The 22,641-nt window shown below is 38.0% G+C and overlaps 1 protein-coding gene across 1 annotated transcript in view; it reads left to right on the top strand.

The window, feature by feature from the left end:
* PLCXD3 (phosphatidylinositol specific phospholipase C X domain containing 3) overlaps positions 1-22,641 on the top strand; it is a 164,289-nt gene that overhangs the window by 42,076 nt on the left and 99,572 nt on the right. The window lies entirely within an intron of this gene.

The following is a 22,641-nucleotide window of genomic DNA, read 5'->3' as shown; positions in this document are numbered from 1 at the left end:
GCCTGTGCGCCACAACTACTGAGCCTGCACTCTAGAGTCCGTGAGCCACAGTTACTGAAGCCCGCGTGCCTAGAGCCCGTGCTCCGCAACAAGAGAAGCCACGCAATGAGAAACCCACTGGCCGCAACTAGAGAAAAGCCCGTGCACAGCAACAAAGACCCAACACAGCCAAAAATAAATAAATAAATAAATTTATTAAAAAATAATAATTTTACACATTCATAAGCAAGAAATCTAAATTACTTACAGAATGCAGAACGCTTTATAGGATTTAAGGATTTAAGTTTGAGCAGGTCACTGCTCTGCTTGACATCCTACAATGGCTCCCCATCTCACTTAGAGTAAAAGCCCAAGTCCTTCTAATGCTTACAAGGCCTTTCATGCTTGTCTCCTCCCATCCCACACCCCTTTAACCTCATTTCTTATTCTTCGATTCTGTATCATTCTGCCCCTTGCTTACTCCACTAGACCACCGTGGCCTACTTGCCACTCCTTGAATATGACAAGCATGCTCCTGCTGTAGCTGAAAGTGGGGTCCGGCTGCTCGCCGCTCAAAAGCCAATAAAGAGGCAAGTTGGTGGAAAGGAAAATTTGCTTTATTTCGGATGTCAGCGCTGTAAGCCACTTGTTAAAGATAATACATAAAATCTAATTATCAAAGATTTCAAATGAAACTTTACTTTATAAATACATAAAATACATATTTTATAAATACATAAATACATAAAATTTTATAAATACATTATAAAAATTTTATCTTATAAATCTGTCATATATATAGCAATGAATCTTTCAATTGTTGCAGAGTAATGAGGACTCACTAGGTAGAATTATTTGTGTGGAAACACATTTAATTTCTTGGTTACCCAGAGTACAACGGCATTAAAGTAGAAGCATACATAAACTGCTTGGTTTTTTTCATATGTGCCAGGAGGCACTTTGTTCTAAATGTTGATGAGTTGGAATAAACCCTGGAATTTCCATGCTGGGATTTCATAGCCCTCACTCCAAAGTTTCTTTAAGTTAAAAAAAAAAGTAAATCTAATGATCTATGTGTCTTAGTCCATTAGGGACACTATAACAAAATATTGTAGGCTGGGTGGATTAGAACAATAGAAATTTATTTCTTACAATTCTGGAGGCTCAGAAGTCCAAGATTAAGGTGTTGATCTGATGTCTGGTGAGAAGCTGCTTCCTGGTTCTTACATGATGGTTGTTTTTTCACTGTGTCCTCACAGTGGAACTCTCTGGGGCCTCTTTATAAGGGAACTAATTCCACTCATGAGGGCTCTGTCCTCATGATCTAATCACCCCCTAAAACTCCACCTCCAATCATATTGGGGATTAGTTTTCAACATACAAATTTTGTGGGGATACAAACACTCAGTCTATAGCATATATACTAACAGAAGATGAAAGACACATGTGTACTACCTGTGCACCTGACACATTTGCCCACATTTTCAATGTTTTAAGTACAGTTCAGCAGGAGCAAATATGAAGTATATTAAAATTCAGCCAACAGTATTGAGAACTAACAACGTGGTCATCACTGTGGTAGGCATTGGCGTGCTAAAAATGAAAATTTTATCTCTGAAAATTTTACAACACAAATGGGAAGATAAAGCACCCATAAAAGCACCATTTAGAGGAGACTGGGGACCATTATGATATATTTTATATAGACATATCTTGTTGGAAAATATACGCTAATTAAGTCTTGAAAATTGTAGTTCCTTTTCTCTTTGCATTGCACAATTAAGCTCTTTCTTACATATGACCTTGACCTGGGATTGTTTCTTCAAACTATGCCTTGACCTTCAGCATTAGCACCTTACAAAGATTCATGTTTATGTATCTAATCATTCCTCCTTCCTTTCTCCTCCATGACACTTTAGCCCGATGATAGGCACAGAAAAGATGCTCAGTCAATACTTGCCACTTGCTTGATTGTATACTTGGAGGTAAGCCTTAAGTTGGGAACAAAAGAAGTCGCTAGGAAGAGGTCCGGATCTGACAGGTGGATTGAGAGTGCTGACTGAAGATGTTGGCAGAGAAAAAAATAATGGTAGACTGAGAAACTGTAGTGGGGAGTATCTGATTGAATGCAGTGGAATGTATTAGGAAGCAGTAAGAGACAAGGCCATCTAACCAGTTGGCAGTCTTGAAGACAGGGCTATGAGATTTTGTTATTGACCTTACAAAGGTGGTATTTTAGGAATATTAACTTGACATTGGTGTGTTAAAAGGGCTTGAGTTGTGATGCTAATTGGACATGCTCCATTCATTTAAATGAATTTACCATTCTTTCAAAATTATCGAGATCAAGCTAGACTTATAGTATTTATTCATTGTGACATTATTTCTGGTCCCAGGTTGTGGTGATTGATTTCTCACCTCCATTTATAGCAGTGGAATCTAATGGAAGGGTTTTTAAGCAAGCTACTCTGCCACATTGATGTGGGTGATCTTTTTACAGCATTTCTGAAATCCTGGAGACTATTTTTTTTTGCTTTTGTCTAGTCTGAATGCCATTTACATTTGGAAGAATCAAGACACAAAATCCTCCTAACCTGTTCAAACATGAAAGTGGCTGCAAATGTATTTTTGTCATTTGTCTTCTTAAGCCATATTTTCTTTATAGCCTTGAACCTAAGTGAAGAGACTCAGAAAGAGAAGAGAACATTTAATCAATAACTTTACTGTTCTTCTATTTAACCATTTGAAAAAGTACTTGGCATTTAAGGGAAATATTTTTCTTAGGAAAAAATAATATAAAAGAAAGAAAAAAATCAAGCAATACTCTATGGAAACGTCTAAACAAACGATGCTTTTCATAAGGAAATAAGTTGTAGGACAGACACTGAAAAAATATAAATATACCTTTTTTTGTGAGCAGCTAAAATGTGGTGTATGTTGCATATGTCTGCATAATACCACCCAATGTTTCTGTGTAAATTATCTTACAGGGTCTTATGGGGTACTTTCCCTGTGAAATGTGTGTATAGCTCCTGAAATAAATGCAATTTATGTAGATGCCTTTGGATGTTCTTCCTCGGAACCCTGGGTTTTCACTTGAGCCCATTCTTCCAGCTTTAGCTTTTTCTGGCCTCACAGTACAAAGAAAAGCATTCTGATTTTCGGGGGAGTTCAGCATTGCTCTGAAATGACCCGACCCTCGGCCCTGACTATTTGCTTTAAATCCACTGTTTTGTCCACCACTTATTCCCAGAAATTAGCTCAGTGCCTGGCACAGGATTGGCATTCAATTAATATTTACTAAGTGAAAATTATTAGACCTCATAATATTTGCTCCAACTTTCCTTGTCACTGAAAAACTTTTACTCTTCGAGGTAAATGACTGTTTATATTTCTTATTCATCCTGATCACATTGCTTCCTCTCTCTTACTACCCAGAATTACATTTTTATTACTTCCGGTTTTATTTTCAACTTTATAGTTTCAGTTTCTAACCTGTAATTTCCACTGGAGATTCTCAGGCTGTTCACTGTGTTTTTTATCCTTCTATATTCAGTTCTTTAAAGATTAAATCCCTAAAGCTTCATCTACTTGGGTCATATCTGAATCTGTTTTCTAAAATATGACACTGACCACCCTCTACCCTGTCACCTCTGACAAAGCTCATCTTTACCACCATGGATGTTATGTAGAATGGGGAGAGGCAGGAGGAAAAACAATTTATGCATGCTGGTTAAACATCATTCCAGTGACAATTCACATTTGTTCTCTCCCTTTTAAAATCATTGTTGTGTCTCAAACACATTGTATATAATGATGGTTGATTCTTTCCTAAGTTAAATTTGCTGCTTCTCTTGGTTCTTTCCACTCATATAGCTACACAGTTTTTCTTCGCATCCATATACAAAGAGCCTTACATTTCTGTGGTTTATGAACTGTTTTCTTTCTTAGAACTACAGAACATCATGGCAGGCAGGGAGAGGGAGCTGAAACACAATGGTCCACAGAGGATGGGGGAGACCCAGTCTTCTTGCATTTCCTTTCCCTCCATTGCACTGTCCCAAGGTGTAACCTGTTATATTATGAGCTTTCATGTGCCTCCTAAGAGACCTAGTTCCATGAGAGTGTTCTGAAACAAAAATAAGCAAAAGGAATTTATGTGACTTACTTTAAAGGACACCACTTTGAATATAGTCATACTTTTCTGGGATCAAAGGTTACTTGAACACAGTCAGCTTGGGTATCAATGTCCTGCCTGTACTATACTCAGGAACAAATACAAGTTCCCCAGGAATAGTCTGTACCAGAGAAGGCACCCTCCTGGTTTCCAGTCATCTGAGAGGAGACTGGGCACTCCCTTGACCAAAACCCTCGTGTCTGTTTCTCTGAGTGACTTGCCAACTCCCAGGTGCATGAGCTTCACGTAGATAGCTGACTACATCCACCATAGTCACTTAAATGTATAAATATCTCCCTCTATTATTAGTAGGCTACTGTCATAGTTGCATTTAATTTTCTTATCATTAAAAAAAGCCTAGTGTTCTCAGACAGAGTTTCATGCCATTCACTTTCTAATGGCTGTCTGATGGGCAGACAAGGGTGGTTACCAGGCTGTACAATTGTCAGTAGGCCCTTAAGTTGGTAATCCAATGAAATTGAATTATATATTTCAAGTATTTATATTGGCTTGACTTACATTCATGCTTCTGAAATGGCAAAAGCATTCCCCAAATGTATTTTTGCAGAAAGTTCTTGTGTCCTATTGATTTGTATGTGCTGGGTATGTGCATTTTCTCATTAGTGCTAATGTGCTCTCATAATACACCATCCACTCTAAAAAGTGTAAGAAGACAACAGAAAAGTGATCTTCCTTAATAAAATGGATAACTGCAGAGTTTGAGGACTTCTTTTTTCAACATGAATGGGCATTTTATTTTTCATTTATCCTTATGAGGGTCTTTCCATCCTGAACTTATCTCTTTTAGAAAAAAATCAGCAATTGCATACTGTATTTCATACTTAGAAAACATAGAATGTTTTTGGAACAATAGGTTTTAATGGATAGCTATGTTTTTGTTTGCTATATAGCTATGTACAAAGATCATACACAGAATTCAGACAGCTTCCACAAAACTAGACAGAACCTAGGATGCCAGGAGAATTCTAGAATTATTGAGAATAATAAACAACTGCCTATTATCTAGCTACAGGGATAAATCCTATAGTTCCTTCAGATCTCTACTCAAATATTGCTTTCCTTGTGAGGCTTTCCCCGACCATCCCATATAAAATCGAACCACTCTCCCTCGGCACTTACCAATTCTATTTATGCCACTCTACATAGCTTAATAAGTGTACAGTAGGATTTGAATCTCTATTTCCCTGACTCTAGACTCCATGTACCATGTACCATGCTGCCTAGTTACCTAGGAATAAAGGACTAGGCAGTAGCAGTAGTAATATCTTATATTTTAAATGTTTTTATAGTTTGCAACAAATTTTCACATGTACTATTTAAAAAAATGATGATATGGAACAGTAACCTTATGTTTCTCTTTCTCTCAGGACCTGCATTGCCATACTTGAAAATGTGGTAGAGGCAATATAGTTCCTGAAATTCCCCTTGTGAGCTTATTACAGGATTGATAATGATTCAAAAGGTTTTTGAGAATCTGCTAAAAACAAATATTCTAAAAATATGAGCAGATATTTTAAGATAGGCATTGTATCTTTTTAGAATGCATGAACTCTCATATGGCAGGATTATGTCCTTTTATACTTTGCTTTATTTTCTGGAGTCTGTGTTCCTGTACTTCAATCCACATGGCTCTACATCTAACTTTTCTCCTTCTCATTTCCTCTTTCCATCAGAGTTCTATTTCTTTTCTCTTCTGTTTTCAGCTTCTCCAGTGCTGTTCAGCCATTGCCTTTGTGGTTAAGGCTTGTCCCTTTACTCCTGCCTGACATCTGATCTCATTGTCCTTCTGGAAGAGCCTGACTGGGCATCCTTATTTGATGTCCCTTGCAGTTTTCAGTCATATTCAAACTGAGAAAATGATGGTTTAGGCTGTGGATATTGGGAAAGAGGGAGTCAAGTCAATGGAAAAATGAAGAAAGATGAAATCCTTCATATATTAGATTCCTAGGGCTGCTGTAAAAAATTACCACAAACTGAGTGGCTTAAAACAACAGAAATTTATTCTTTCCCAGTTCTGTAGGCTAGAAACCTAAAACCAAGTTGTGGGTAGGTTTGGTTCCTTCTGGAGGTTCTGAGGGAGAATCTTTTCCATATCTTTCTCCTATATTCTGGTGGTTGTTGAAGAACCTTGGTGTTCCTTGACTTGTAGACACATCACTCAAATCTCTGAGTCCATCACCTCATAAACTTCTTCCCTTTGCGTGTGTCTCTGTGTCTTCACATGGTCTTCTTATAAGGACACCAGTCATGGATTTAAGTTCACTCTAATCCAGTGTGATGTCACCTTAACTTAATGATTTACATCTGCAAACACCCTATTTTCAAATAAGGTCACATTCTGAGGTTCAGAGTAAACATGAATTTGGGAGAGTACATTATCTAACCCAGTATACCTTGTGATCTGTTTCTAGCTTTCAAAGGAGTGCTGGTATTATGAGGTGTTCTTGTATGTGATTGAGCAGATGCCTGGAAAGTCTAAACCCATTCCAATAAAGATATTTTTCTCTTGTCAATGGAAATAACTTGTGCAGATTTAGTTATTTGGAATATGGAACATAGAAGCCTAGAAGTCATGATCATTGTTTTGGATAAAATCTAAAAGGACACATAATCAAACCAAGCCCTGCGTGTTATAACTGAGTTTTCCCATTGCCAACATCAGCACATAGAGTGAGTCAGGAAATGTGATGCTGGTCTCTAGAAACCAGAGACCAGCTGAATGACTCTGGGCAATTCAGTGGATGTGCCTCTCTGAGGAAAAGTGACTGAGACAAAAATTTCCTACACGTGAACTTATTTTCCTGTCCTTAGAACCTGGGGTTATACAATTCTGTGCAGAAAAGCATCTGTGTTCCATTGAAGAAATATATTTAGCACCTACCACATGCTGGGTGCTATGATGGATTCTCTGTTAAACATAAGTAACTCATTTATTTCTCAAAACTGCAGTGTAAGATACTTATTAGCCCCATTTTAAAGACGAGGCAAAGATATTAAGAAAGTTAAAAAATCTGCCCAAGATACATAGTTCTAATGAGTCATTGAGCCAGAATTTGAATTGTCTATGCTTATGTCATACAACAGAAGCAAAACCAAATGGACATACCCCAGGTGAGTGGCTGGATGAGGGGACATGCTTATGAAAGAATAAGGATATCTAGTAGACTAGTTCCCATGTGGCAGAGAAAAGAAAATAGAAAATAGTGAGCATAGTAGCAAAATATCCAGCCAAGAGTCTGTGACACTTGTATCGGTTCTTTGGCATAAGAATATTGATAGACTCTCTAGCAAAAAAGAATGGAATGGCCCAGGGTTTTTGAGACTGGAGTTAGCTATGGGAGCCTGAGAAGTATGTTCCTTTAAGTGCAAATGCTTTTAAATTTCTGTTACTAGCTGGGCTGGCCAGCATTGTTCAAGAAAATCATTAACCATTGTTTAAATAAATATGCCTCTGCCCACACTGACCTTGAAGTAGACTGCACAGAGATGCTGTGTGTGGGAAGCAGCTTGAGTGTGTATCACTGGCTTGTATGTCTGCTCTTGAGAGTTTTCATTTGGAGGTCATATTTGACACTATTTTTGTTGTTGTTTGTTCTGTTTGCTCTGTAATCTATGGCATGTCTCCTTATCAGCAGTTACACAGGACTCTTGGACTTGGTTTCACCTCATCTGAGACATCATTGCCTACTTATTTTAGGTGCTGCCCTTGATGAAAACCTTATAGCCTCTATTTATAAAGTTTAGACCATTGCAAGCATGCCTTCTAAATTTGGTGAAACTCTAATCAGCTACATTTTATGTATACAGATTTTTTCTTAAATCATTTCCCATTTTCTCTTCCTTAGTATTTAGTAAAATTCTGCACTTTTGAAATCTTGATGGTACAGTGCTAAAGAGAACCAAAGGAAGGTGGTCATGTCCAAACTCGTACAAACGATTTAACAGGAGACAACAGCTGCGAAATTAGAAAGAAGAGAACACCAAGGGAAGGACAAACTTGGGCGATAAAATCAGGGCAGCTCAGTTTGATCTTCCCATCAAACTCCTCCTTCAGGCAACAGTACCTGGGGTATTGGTTATATTTCAATAAGGAACATAATCCCTGTGAGAGGTAAGCAGGATTTGGCTGACAGTGTAGCAATCAAGATATCACTGTTGCTCAACATAGCCACAAAATTGTCTTCATTGGAAAACTGGGTAAATATTATACTCCAAGTGTCCAAGTGTCAGGCAGGTGTTGGGAAGCCTCCAAACCTACAAGATGATATTTTATCTCACTGTTCAGTGAATCAATTGATTATATTGTTTAAGGAAAATTGCTATCTGAAGGCTCTAGAGTAAAGTGACAAATGTGAAAAAAGGAAGAACCCCCATGGAGAGCCAGTTCCTAGGGCACAGACTCCCTCCAATGTCTTTCGTTAGGTGAGTTCATCTGGTCCTTTGTTGATAACAAGGATTTGGGGTTGACACCCAGTGGAAAATAAGCAGAGCCCAGGACTACCTGACAAAATAATCACTCTATTCTTCTGAGGTATTTCTCTCAAATGTCTTTGGCAAAGCAGTGCTTTTTCCTCCCTGCATAAGCATTTGGGGCATGCCACCTTTATTATCTCAGTAGTCTATACTCATCTTTTCTGCTAGACTCTGATCTTGCTGGCATCAGTGATGTTTGTGCTTACTTTTGCAATAATAGGTACGTGGAGGTCTATCAAACTGAGTTGTAAATACAATCCCGCCATTTTCCCCCTCAAGCAGAGATCTTTATAACATTCTCCAAAGATCATCATAGGGCAAATATTCTATACATACCTTTCTTCTGTCAAGCAATTCACTAGCTTTCAAAATATTCCACATGGGTATCTCAGGAGCCAAAAAATATTAAAACAAATTTAGATTTACATTTCTGCTTTTAACTGAGATGTCTCAGGATACCTTAAGGTGTTTGGAATCCTTGAGCCTTCAGTATCTTATGAAGTCCCCCCTAGAGGAGGACTCTTTGTTCAAAATGTACCAAAAGAATGGTGTTTTTCCAGATTCCATTTATTTCATCAGAAGTGTGCACACAGAGAATCTTCTCCTGATGTGGAGGCCTCCTCTAGACCAGAGATGAGGACACAGAGTTGACTCCAGGGTCTCATTAATTTGGCATAGAGGCAGCAGGAGACTTCAGCTCCAGCTTTGCTAGTTGACCTCCTATTCCTCTTCCTCCATTTTTCTGCTTGCATCCTCCCCACAGTCTGTGCTGCAACCCATCTCCTTTCCCCTCTTCCTACTGCCCCTCTTCTCTCTCTTCTTCTCCATCTGGTGAATCCCATGAACAAAGAGGAGGGAATCAACTGTGGCTACCCCTCTCTACTTTTCTCATGGAGGAGGATCTGTGTGTAGGCATTAGAGGCAGCCCAAAGATTCAAGAGACCTGCATATAGAAAATGTGTCACTGATAAGGAACTTCTATAGAAAATCTTAGCAAGTAAAGCATTCTTAGGAAGACGAGAGTTAAATGGGAAAACGGTAAATTAGCCTCTCTCTTTACTGCTGGAGAGACCCGAAGTTTCTTTCTTTGCAAGAAACTTGCATCCTGCTTTGACAGTGTTGTCGGTGAGGTATGTGTAAACTAGCAGCCCCTCTCCTGACGGCCACCTTTCCTAAGCACTGCCCAAGGGAACTTCATCTTTAAATTATTGATGAATAGAAGGTTAAATTTTAATTCTCTGTCAATTGAAACTTGCTAATTACAATTCCACGTTCTTTTATCTTAGAGACCTTTGAAAAATGGAGTGTAGAAGCTTGTCTAGAGATAACATGACTACCACCTGGCTTGAAGCTTTTGTGCCTAAGATGCTATAAATGTTAATTTCCTATCAATTGCAACTTGCAAAGAAAATCAGCAGGTTTTCTGCTCTCCTTGCATCAGTTTTTTTATACGGAGTCTTCCCAGGCTGTCCTTTGTCCCTGCTTTCACCAGGCTCCTCAACATCTTGATCCTGTGGCAATCAAGCTAAGACCAAGGGCAGATTTGAAGTTGGAAGAAAGGATGGGGTGCCATAGGGCAGAATCATTTTCTTTTCTTTCAGTTTGTTTTCAGGGTACCATTTCTGTATGTAGACATACTTACTACATTGTTGCTCTCTTGTGTAGTTCTCCAAAGAATGCCAATGACATCTCTTTTAGGATTAAATTTATAAAAGTATTTGGTGTCAATACCATTCCTCTGGTAAGGCTTATAATTATGCTTTGAGATATATGGTATAGCAGACACCGTTGGTGTCCTTGGCACTCCCCATTCCTGTGCCTACCAATGGCTTCTAAATGCAAGGCTTTTTAATAAAAGGTTGATTGAAGGGTGAAGTGCAGGCAGAGGCTTAACCAGTAACAAAAAGAAGTTGGTAAATAAATATCCCAGCCTCCTAAACCCCTGGTGAAACAGCTCTGAGACATATTCAATATTATATCCCAGATGTTCTCAGTGGGATAGAGCCCCAAGTCTCACAATGATATCCTGCTCATTAAGCCTTGCATAGGCTTCTTTCCCTTCCCTGTGTCACTTGCCCAATATCCTACTGGTGCTTCTGGGATCACCTCTCAAATAAACTACTTGCATTAAAATCTTAGGCTCAGCATCTGCTTTTGGGCAAGCCAAACTAAGCCACAAACAGAAATAATATATTTTATTCTTTGAACATGAAACTCTATGGTGTCACTGATAATAATAGAAAAATCTGCATATAGTTTAGAAAATTAGAAAGTTATCTTGAAATTAGACCAGGGCCTATGCTCTAAGATTTCTGCTTTATAATCTCAGTACAATCTTGTTTAGTCACTCATTTAAAAATTTTTTTCTGAGCTCTGATATGTAAGGCATTAATGCAAATTGCTATGAGGATATCAGTAAATGTAATATCTTTTTCTATTTATAAGAATATTAGCACATTTGAGGAGAATAGGGGAAAACATAAAGAGTTCAAAGATAATAGATAAAATAATATGCAGGATGCCAAGGAGTCAATGTCAAAATATAACATGAAAGTGGAGACAATACATATTGGAGGAGTTCAGAGAGGAAGACGTGTTTGGAAAATGTCCTGGAAAATCTCATGAAATAGGATCCCTGATGTGCTAGAGGAGTTTTACAGGAACAGAGAGGATAAAGTGTGTATGTGTGGCATTCTGGATCTGGCTGAAATGGAAGATTCTTTTAGGGAAGCATTAAAGTTAAAAATATGAGGTTAAGAAGAATCTGAATGTCAGGCTAAGGAGTTTGGAAGGTAAATATAATTTTTCTTTTTCTGTTTTTGAACAAAGTACTAGCATTCATTCATTCTTTCATTTATCTGTTTCATTAAACACATACTGAGATTCTGCTCTATTTAAAGGTATACACTGGATTTTGTTACCTGGTGAAAAGAAGACAAAAGGAGAAGAGGATGACTCAGACCTTGGATGATTGAAAAGTTAGGAAAATTAAGGGAGAATGAGTTTGGTTTTAGACAAATTATGTATTTATTTTGTTATTCACTAACTTTTCCAGAAAGATTTAAGGCAGGACACACACAGAACCCATATACCAGCCCTGAATGGCTTTACAATGTGAGACATGTTACAGATTTTATCTTGCTCTCTGATTCTAACCATTTTCTCAGTTACTTTTGGAAAATCTAATTGGTACCAATTCTCAAGGCATTTTTCAAAAGATTACTGTACTGACCAGTGGCCAGTTTGGGATGTGGGAAGTAAGAAGACTCCAGCCCAGTTGGTAAATGTGCCCCAGGCTTGGCCCCAGACCTCCTCTATTCAAGGGCAGGTGGTCTTTTCATCCTTCTTGGCTCATAGAAGTCAAAAGGGTTCCTGGCTTGGACCAGCTCTGCAGGATCCAGGAGTGATGGGAGAAATGGGCTCCAGGTGCCAGCCAAGAGCACCTTGTCAGATGCATTGATTTCATGAAGCCTTTGATGTCTGTTTTGGTCCTGGAGATCCAGAGAAATATGATCTATAGAGTTGATGTTCCAACTCTTTATGGCATTTTAAGAACTGTTTATGAGGCTTTCAGTTACAGCTGCACCAGTGTCTGAGTGTCTGAGGGTAGTTTTTCTCTTTCCTCCTCCTTTCTGCCCCATCATTTCTGCATGTGAATGATCGGTTGTGTTCGTACTGTTATATTGCATGTCAACCAGCAACAGCCAGAATGTTTCTGAATCCATGTTTAATTTATTCACAGCACAGTGTTCAGCCAGATGATGATAGCAAGTTAACGGGCTTTGCCTTAATTAGATAACTGTTTGCCGCCCAGTTTTGAAGGTTTATGCTAGTTTTATTTGTCAGTCTTACCTAAGTGGGTAGAAGAAAAAATTGTAGCTTTATGCTGACGTATTGTCAGGTCCATTTGCAGAGAAAGACAGATGTTATGGCCTCCTCCTGCTGCTATGTTCTTTGGGCCATTTCGACTTTTCTCCTTCTCTATTCTTGGCAATTAAATACAACCTTCCCTGGTGCTCACCCATGTGTTAGATGAAGAGGCTACTCAAGTCACATAATCCGTGGAGTTGCATCTTCATTCTGATATACTGTTACCAAACAGGGTCTGCAAGTGTACTGGCTCTGTCTCTCTCTTTCCTCCTTGTCCTCTTTGTTTCCTTCTTTCCTCTCTCTTTTAATCCAGCAGGATTTAGGATCCTGGAAATAATATGACATGAAAACCTAAACCTCGCAAAGAAAGAGAAATTAACATGATGCTTTAGCTTTTCAAATACTTTGGCCTTGTCCTTTTTCTCTCAAATTCTTTTTCTCCATTCACTTCAATTACCACTGAATCTTTAACCCTGGCTAACAACCACCTCTTTCCCAGTCTGCCTTTCTGGTAACTGATTAATGCTTAGCAATGAGAAGAAAAGGGCAACAGGTCTATTAACACAACCAAATTGATTCATAATCAATCATGAACGAGGAACTGGGTAAGAGTTTTACAAGCACTAAAGGTTAATAAAATCATTCTCCAGCCCATTTTCGAAACCAAACTTCATGAGGTTTTCTGACCTCCACCCCACACATACAACCATTGTATAAGACCTTTTGGCATGGGTGGCATGTAGGTGGAAGTTATTTATGAACATTAATAGCTTTTTCAACTATTGAGCAATTATTAGAGCACCCCTACATGTAGCTTCAGCTAGGTTCAGAGTAATTTTATAGTTAATTTAGCATTTATTTGGAAGACTGGCTTTCAAATTAAAAAGCTTGTTCAGTTGAAACTAGCATTTATTCATTCCATGGGGATTTTTATGCAGGCTCCATTTTCCAGTATGGAACACCCATGTGAAGTTCTTTTTCAGAATTGACTAGTTGAGTCAGATCACAGGCCAATCAATTTTAGAATGAACAGCCAGCTGGATAGAAACCATACTTTCCATTACTGGTTAATTGCTTTGGTATGAATGTGATTGGCTAATCCAGCCTCTAAAGCCAAGGAGACCTTAAAATAGCTTGTAGGTGCTAATTCACTGGTAGGAAGGAACCAAACAATAGTACTGTCCTCCCTGCCATACACTATTCTCTGACTGTTCTGAAAAATAGTTTCACCTTCCTCCCTCTCCCCCAAAATATACTTTGTCTTGCATTTAACTTTTTGGAGAAATTATTTCATTGATCTTTTCCCCAGAGAAGACTCTGCTAATCAGTTTCAGAGAGGGATTCAAGGAAGTCTTACCTCATTGAATTGAAGCCTCATTTCCTAGTGAGAATTTGTGGCATCATTGCCATATTCCTATAGGAGACTTGAAGACTTTAATAATTCTTCCCATCTGAATGACTTGCTTGCTGAAACTCTGTCATGCATTTGAGGTGTGATATTAGTTTTTCTTTGACTCACTGGGTAAAAGGTGGCATAATAGGGATGTCCCAATCAGCATAATTCCTAGGTTGGGAGCCATGATATGCCCTTCCTTAATGAGAGACCCTGAACGCTGGATATAAATGAATTGGTACTTGAAAATAGTCTGTCACCAGGAATTACTCCCCACGATGTAATAAACCAGCCTTGTTATGAATTCAGTTGGCAGGAGCCTCAAAGTCACAAATCAAAATTGACCTTCCGCCTTGTCGACTATGCTCAGCACATTAAAGAAACAGGTTTCTCTTCAGGGCCATGGGAGTCTCATCAGTGGAGAATTATTTCTGGAGCTACATCCAGGGAGAGCATATTACATATTTACACGTTGTTACAAGCTGTCTATGTGACAGAAGCTTATTGAACAAGCTCTTTCTCTTCTGTTCACTTCAAGAATATGAACCAATTTTTACTTCCCTCTCTCCCTTTTTTTAAAAAATATAATATCCCAAAGTACTCTACTAATTTTATTCATTAATTAATGCCAAAATTAATATCCATATTAATAGCAAACCCTTATATATGCTACCATAATAAAAAAGCCTACCAGGTGCTAATAAAATAACTTTGGCACACCTTTGCTATGAGTAATTTGCTTGTGTCTGTTTGCTTTGATGCATAGTTAGTGGGCTTCAGCCTATGATACCTATTTAAAATGGAACTGGACATTTGATTATTCATTTTTATTAATATCATTATCTGCAGCTATGAAATCGCTGCTTAAAATGTGTCCTCTTTTATTAATTCATGTATTGCTAACCTACCAGCATGTATTGCAGCTTAACTGATATTATAGGACCTGAGTTATTTGTTTAAGTAATTAGGACAGAACAAGAATTGGGCTTACATTTCAGCAGCAGGAATTTAGTTCAATTATAGACAAACAGGCTATTCTTGGCAAAGTTGACACTACTGCTCAGGTGGGAGATATTGGCTGATGCTCTCTGAGAAGCATTGAATGAGCTCCTCTAACCGAACCAAAATTGTGACTCTATCTGTTTCTCCTGGCACCTGAAGTGCTATCCTTAGGATTTCTTCCCTTTGACTCTAACTTTGCCATCCTCAGAGAGAATGGGTACAATATTGATATTGCTAAAAAACCTTGAGGAATCATGGGGGTTTGTAGGAAGAAACCCTAACCTGAGGGTGATACCCATGGGTAGACTTGAGGATATAACATTAAAATACCAAATCACCAAATAACTCTTATGTGAGAAATTCGGTCATCATCACTGTTCACTTCAACTTAAGGCCACTGATTATAGGGCAAAACTTAATTAAAGATACAAGCCTAGAGATGAGTAATAAAACCTGAGAAGAAAATATATCTACAGACTAATTTGTACTTCACTAATCTTCTCATTTAAAAGAATGACCGCAGGCACAAGCTTCTTAGATAGCCTCATCCACCAGAGGGCAGACAGCAGAAGCAAGAAGAACTACAATCCTGCAGCCTGTGGAACAAAAATCACATTCACAGAAAGATAGACAAGATGAAAAGGCAGAAGGCTATGTACCAGATGAAGGAACAAGATAAAACCCCAGAAAAACAACTAAATGAAGTGGAGATAGGAAACCTTCCAGAAAAAGAATTCAGAATAATGATAGTGAAGGTGATCCAGGAATTCGGAAAAAGAATGGAGGCAAAGATCGAGAAGATGCAAGAAATGTTTTACAAAGACCTAGAAGAATTAAAGAACAAACAAACAGAGATGAACAATACAATAACTGAAATGAAAAACACACTAGAAGGAATCAATAGCAGAATAACTGAGTCAGAAGAACGGAGAAGTGAGCTGGAAGACAGAATGGTGGAATTCACTGCCGCAGAGCAGAGTAAAGAAAAAAGAATGAAAAGAAATGAAGACAGCCTAGGGGACCTCTGGGACAACATTAAATGCACCAACATTCGCATTATAGAGGTCCCAGAAGGAGAAGAGAGAGAGATAGGACCCGAGAAAATATTTGAAGAGATTAGAGTCAAAAAGTTCCCTAACATAGGAAAGGAAATAGCCACCCAAGTCCAGGAAACGCAGAGAGTCCCAGGCAGGATAAACCCAAGGAGAAACATGCTGCGACACATAGTAATCAAATTGGCAAAAATTAAAGACAAAGAAAAATTAGTGAAAGCAACAAGGGAAAAATGACAAATAACATACAAGGGAACTCCCATAAGGTTAACAGCTGATTTCTCAGCAGAAACTTTACAAGCCAGAAGGGAGTGACATGAGATATTTAAAGTGATGAAAGGGAAGAACCTACAATCAAGATTACTCTAGCCAGCAAGGATCTCATTCAGATTCGACAGAGAAATCAAAAGCTTTACAGACAAGCAAAAGCTAACAGAATTCAGCACCACAAAACCAGCTATAGAACAAATGCTAAAGGAACTTCTCTAAGTGGGAAACACAAGAGAAGAGAAGGACCTACAAAAACAAACCCATAACAATTAAGAAAATGGTAATAGGAACATACATATCGATAATTACCTTAAACGTGAATGGATTAAATGCTCCAACCAAAAGACACAGGCTGGCTAAATGGATACAAAAACAAGACCCATATATATGCTGTCTACAAGAGACCCACTTCAGACCTAGGGACACATACAGACTGAAAGTGAGAGGATGGAAAAAGATATTCCATGCAAATGGAAATCAAAAGAAACCTGGAGTAGCAATACTCATATCAGATAAAATAGGCTTTAAAATAAAGAATGTTACAAGACACAAGGAAGGACACTACATAATGATCAAGGGACCAATCCAAGAAGAAGATATAACAATTATGAATATATATGCACCCAACATAGGAGCACCTCAATACATAAGGCAACTGCTAACAGCTATAAAAGAGGAAATCGACAGTAACACAGTAGTAGTGGGGGATTTTAACAGCTCACTGACACCAATGGATAGATCATCCAAACAGAAAATTAATAAGGAAACACAAGCTTTAAATGACACAACAGACCAGCTAGATTTAACTGATATTTATAGGACATTCCATCCAAAAACAGCAGATTACACTTTCTTCTCAAGTGCACACAGAACATTCTCCAGGATAGATCACATCTTGGGTCACAAATCAAGCCTCAGTAAATTTAAGAAAATTGAAATCATATCAAGCATCTTTTCTGACCACAATGCTATGAGATTAGAAACGAATTACAGGGGAAAAAAAGTAAAAAACACAAACACATGGAGGCTAAACAATACATTACTAAATAACCAAGAGATCACTGAAGAAATCAAAGAGGAAATCGAAAAATACCTAGAGACAAATGACAACGAAAACACGACAATCCAAAACCTATGGGATGCAGCAAAAGCAGTTCTAAGAGGGAAGTTTATAGCAGTGCAAGCCTATCTCAAGAAACAAGAAAAATCTCAAATAAACTATCTAACTTTACACCTAAAGGAACTAGAGAAAGAAGAACAAACAAAACACCAAAGTTAGTAGAAGGAAAGAAATCATAAAGACCAGAGCAGAAATAAATGAAATAGAAACAAAGAAAACAATAGCAAAGATCAATAAAACTAAAAGCTGGTTCTTTGAGAAGATAAACAAAATTGAGAAATAATTAGCCAGGCTCATCAAGAAAAAGAGGGAGAGGACTCAGGTCAATAAAATTAGAAATGTAAAAGGAGAAGTTACAACAGACACCCCAGAAATACAAAGCATCCTAAGAGACTACTACAAGCAACTCTATGCTAATAAAGTGGACAACCTGGAAGAAATGGACAAATTCTTTGAAAGGTATAACCTTCCAAAACTGAAGCAGGAAGAAATAGAAAATATGAACAGACCAATCACAAACACTGAAAGTGAGACTGTGATTAAAAATCTTCCAACAAACAAAAGTCCAGGACCAGATGGCTTCACAGGTGAATTCTATCAAACATTTAGAAAAGAGATAACACCCATCCTTCTCAAACTCTTCCAAAAAATTGCAGAGGAAGGAACACTCCCAAACTCATTCTATGAGGCCACCATCACCCTGATACCAAAACCAGACAAACGTACTACAAGAAAAGAAAATTACAGACCAATATCACTGATGAATATAGATGCAAAAACCCTCAACAAAATACTAGCAAACAGAATCCAACAACACGTTAAAAGGATCATACACCATGATCAAGTGGGATTTATCCCAGGGATGCAAGGATTTTTCAATATATGCAAATCAATCAATGTGATACACCATATTAACAAATTGAAGAAGAAAAACCGTATGATCATCTCAATAGATGCAGAAAAAGCTTTCGACAAAATTCAACACCAATTTATGATAAAAACTCTCCAGAAAGTGGGCATAGAGGGAACCTACCTCAACATAATAAAGGCCATTTATGACAAACCCTCAGCAAACATCATTCTCAATGGTGAAAAACTGAAAGCATTTCCTCTAAGATCAGGAACAAGACAAGGATGTCCACTCTCGCCACTATTATTCAACATAGTTTAGGAAGTCCTAGCCACGGCAATCAGAAAAGAAAAAGAAATAAAAGGAATACAAATTGGAAAAGAAGAAGTAAAACTGTCACTGTTTGCAGATGACATGATACTATACATAGAGAATCCTAAAGATGCCACCAGATAATTACTAGAGCTAATCAATGAATTTGGTAAAGTTGCAGGATACAAAATTAATGCACAGAAATCTCTTGCATTCCTATGCACTAATGAAAAATCAGAAAGAGAAATTAAGGAAACACTCCCATTTACCATTGCAACAAAAAGAATAAAATACCTAGGAATAAACCTACTTAGTGAGACAAAAAACCTGTATGCAGAAAACTATAAGACACTGATGAAAGAAATTAAAGATGCTACAAACAGATGGAGAGGTATACCATGTTCTTGGATTGGAAGAATCAATATAGTGAACATGAATATACTACCCAAAGCAATCTACAGATTCAATGCAATCCTTATCAAATTACCAATGGCAATTTTTACAAAATTAGAACAAAAAATCTTAAAATTTGTATGGAGACACAGAAGACCCCAAATAGCCAAAGCAGTCTTCAGGGAAAAAAACGGAGCTGGAGGAATCCAACTCCCAGACTTCAGACTATACTACAAAGCTACAGTAATCAAGGCAATATGGTACTGACACAAAAACAGAAATATAGATCAGTGAAACAGGGTAGAAAGCCCAGAGATAAACCCACAAACCTATGGTCAACTAATGTATGACAAAGGAAGCAAGGATATACAGTGGAGAAAAGACAGTCTCTTCAATAAGTGGTGCTGGGAAAACTGTACAGCTACATGTAAAAGAATGAAAGTAGAACACTCCCTAACACCATACACAAAAATAAACTTAAAAATGGATTAGAGGCCTAAATGTAAAACCGGACACTGTAAAACTCTTAGAGGAAAACATAGGAAGAACACTCTTTGACATAAATCACAGCAAAATCTTTTTTGATCCACCTCCTAGAGTAATAGAAATAAAAACAAAAATAATCAAATGGAACCTAATGAAACTTAAAAGCTTTTGCACAGCAAAGGAAACCATAAACAAGACAAAAAGACAACCCTCAGAATGGGAGAAAATATTTGCAAACGAATCAACAGGCAAAGGATTAATCTCCAAAATATATAAACAGCTCATGAAGCTCAATATTAAAAAAAAACAACAACCCAATCAAAAAATGGGAAGAAGACCTACATAGACATTTCTCCAAAGAAGACATACATATGGCCAAGAAGCACATGAAAAGCTGCTCAACATCACTAATTATTAGAGAAATGCAAATTAAAACTACAATGAGGTATCACCTCACACCAGTTAGAATGCGCATCATTAGAAAATCTACAAACAACAAATGCTGGAGAGGGTGTGGAGCAAAGGGAACCCTCTTGCACTGTTGGTGGGAATACAAATTGATAAAGCCACTATGGAGAACTGCATGGAGGTTCCTTAAAAAACTAAAAACAGAATTACCATATGACCCAGCAATCCCACTACTGGGCATATACCCAGAGAAAACCATAATTCAAAAAGACACATGCACCCCAATGTTCATTGCAGCACTATTTACAATAGCCAGGTCATGGAAGCAACCTAAGTGTCCATCGACAGACGAATGGATAGGGAAGATGTGGTACATATATACAATGGAATATTACTCAGCCAAAAAAAATGACTGAAGTTGGGTCTTTTGTAGAGACATGGATGGATCTAGAGACTGTCATACAGAGTGAAGTAAGTCAGAAAGAGAAAAACAAATATCATATATTAACGCATATATGTGGAACCTAGAAAAATGGTACAGATGAACTGGTTTGCAGGGCAGAAATAGAGACACAGATAGAGAACAAACGCATAGACACCAAGGGGGGTAAGTGGCAGGGGGTGGTGATGGTGAGATGAATTGGGAGATTGGGATTGACATGTATACACTGATGTGTATAAAATTTATGACTAATAAGAACCTGCTGTATGAAAAAAAAAAATGACCACAATAATTTAACTAGAAAAAAAGCAGACTACAACTTCTTACCAAAAAAATAGCTCTGTATCAAGACAGAAGAAGGTTAAAAAAAAAAAAAAACCCAATAGCTGAGGAATAGTATACATGCATTCTCAGATGAATTTCTTATTTTTTAGCAACTCATAGGTTGTCCTTATACTTATACCTAAGTCTGGTCTGTCTGTACTTCACCCAGCCTGTCCTGAAATGCTTGTCAAAAATGGTAATCATTTTGTTTTAACAACGCATCCCAAGTTTCCTAAAGGGGAGACTCAGTTCAGATTTCTTCCCTTAGACTGTTACCCTTCTCGGCATTCTTACCAACGATCGGCCCGTTTCTTCCATGCTCTATGCTGTGCCTCTCATCATCATCATCATCATCATCGTAATGACAATATCTTGAATGTTTACTAAACCCTAGGTCCTGTAATGACTAATTTTATCTATCTACTTATCTATGTATCATCTCTCTACTGGACAAATATTAATGTGTGGGGATCCCTGGATCTACTCCTTCTCTTCCTCCTCACAATAAGGAGAATTTTGAATTTGCTGTCTTCATTTTTGTGACTTGTGTGGGTTGGAGTGAAGGGTGAAGGGAAGGACTAAAACAAACCATGACAAGTTGACTGAGTCACATTAGAAAATACAGATAGAGAAGGTGAGAGGAAGGACAAGGAAGACAAGAGTCATCCAATCAGGTTTGATCTGAGGTGTTTGTGTAAGGGAAGGTGGATTAGGAGCCGCTCATGAGGTGGGGAAAGCAGACTGTGAAATTTCTCCTGTGTAGTGAGTGCAACTCTCCTTTGGCATTGTTCTGCCACTGCAACACAATTTATTTGAGCTTGCTTAGTTTAATTATTTTTGGATGTTGGAAAAGTGTCACTGCTCAGTCTGACTCTGCTCAGGCAAACCATAAAATATCTCCATGATATATTATGTGTGGTTTAACACATTCGTGGTCTCATTTAATCCTCACAGTGGTGACTTTTGTTTTTCTTCCACTCATAAATAAGAAAACTGTGGTTTAGAAACAAGGTGATTTGGGCAAGATGGCAGTGGCCTAGTCCTCATATATATTTACCATTATTTTAAGGTGTGCCATGACATGTAAAGGGTTGGGATGCACCAACATACCAGAACATATTAAAGAAGCTCTTTGGCACTGGAAACTTTCCAGTGAACTTGGAAGAGTGTAGAATATTGTCAGCTAAGTCATACAGCATGCCTACTTTGTACACTCACTTACCTGTCAGTTAACACCTGTCTTGAGTTTTTTATTCATTATTACATATGGATTTAGAAAAGAAATTCATTATTATCCTGGAATATGAAATGTTTGCTCTTTTTTTTTTTTTATAAATTTATTTATTTATTTATTTTTGGCTGTGTTGGGTCTTCGTTTCTGTGCGAGAGCTTTCTCCAGTTGCGGTGAGTGGGGGCCACTGTTCATCGCGGTGCGCGGGCCTCTCACTGTCGCGGCCTCTCCCGTTGCGGAGCACAGGCTCCAGACGCGCAAGCTCAGTAGTTGTGGCTCATGGGCTTAGTTGCTCCGCGGCATGTGGGATCTTCCCAGACCAGGGCTCGAACCCATGTCCCCTGCATTGGCAGGCAGATTCTTAACCACTGCGCCACCAGGGAAGCCCTGCTTGCTCTTTTTAATAGTAATTATTTTCTTTCCATAGGATGGAATGATTTCTTTCCATGGGATGATTAAAATTTCAGTATGATCATATAATAAGACTCTGGAATCCTTTGCTGATCTACATACTGTTCTTTAATGGACAGCAACACTTGAGTCGACTTAGGGGAGAATCTAAAATGGTCTTTTACTCAAAATCTAAATTTTGCTTTCCAAACATAGTAATACTTTTAAAAAGAATGATTTAAATCCAGACATGGAGACTTCCACAAAAATTAGCCCTCATATAGATTTAAACTTTTTTTCTGAGTGTTTAGAGGTGATCAAAGCAAGCATCTGTGACCTATGTGTGGAGACACTCTAGATATTTGCATTTATAGCATGGACCATGTTATCATTTTCATCTACAGGCAGGGAACTTGAAATATAAGGAGGTGAGATGATCGCTTCATGT

This window comes from Balaenoptera musculus, chromosome 3 (assembly GCF_009873245.2).
Source record: "Balaenoptera musculus isolate JJ_BM4_2016_0621 chromosome 3, mBalMus1.pri.v3, whole genome shotgun sequence".
Lineage (NCBI taxonomy): Eukaryota > Metazoa > Chordata > Mammalia > Artiodactyla > Balaenopteridae > Balaenoptera > Balaenoptera musculus.
The sequence above is the reverse complement of the archived record's forward strand: the minus strand, read 5'-3'. Positions and strand labels throughout refer to the sequence as shown.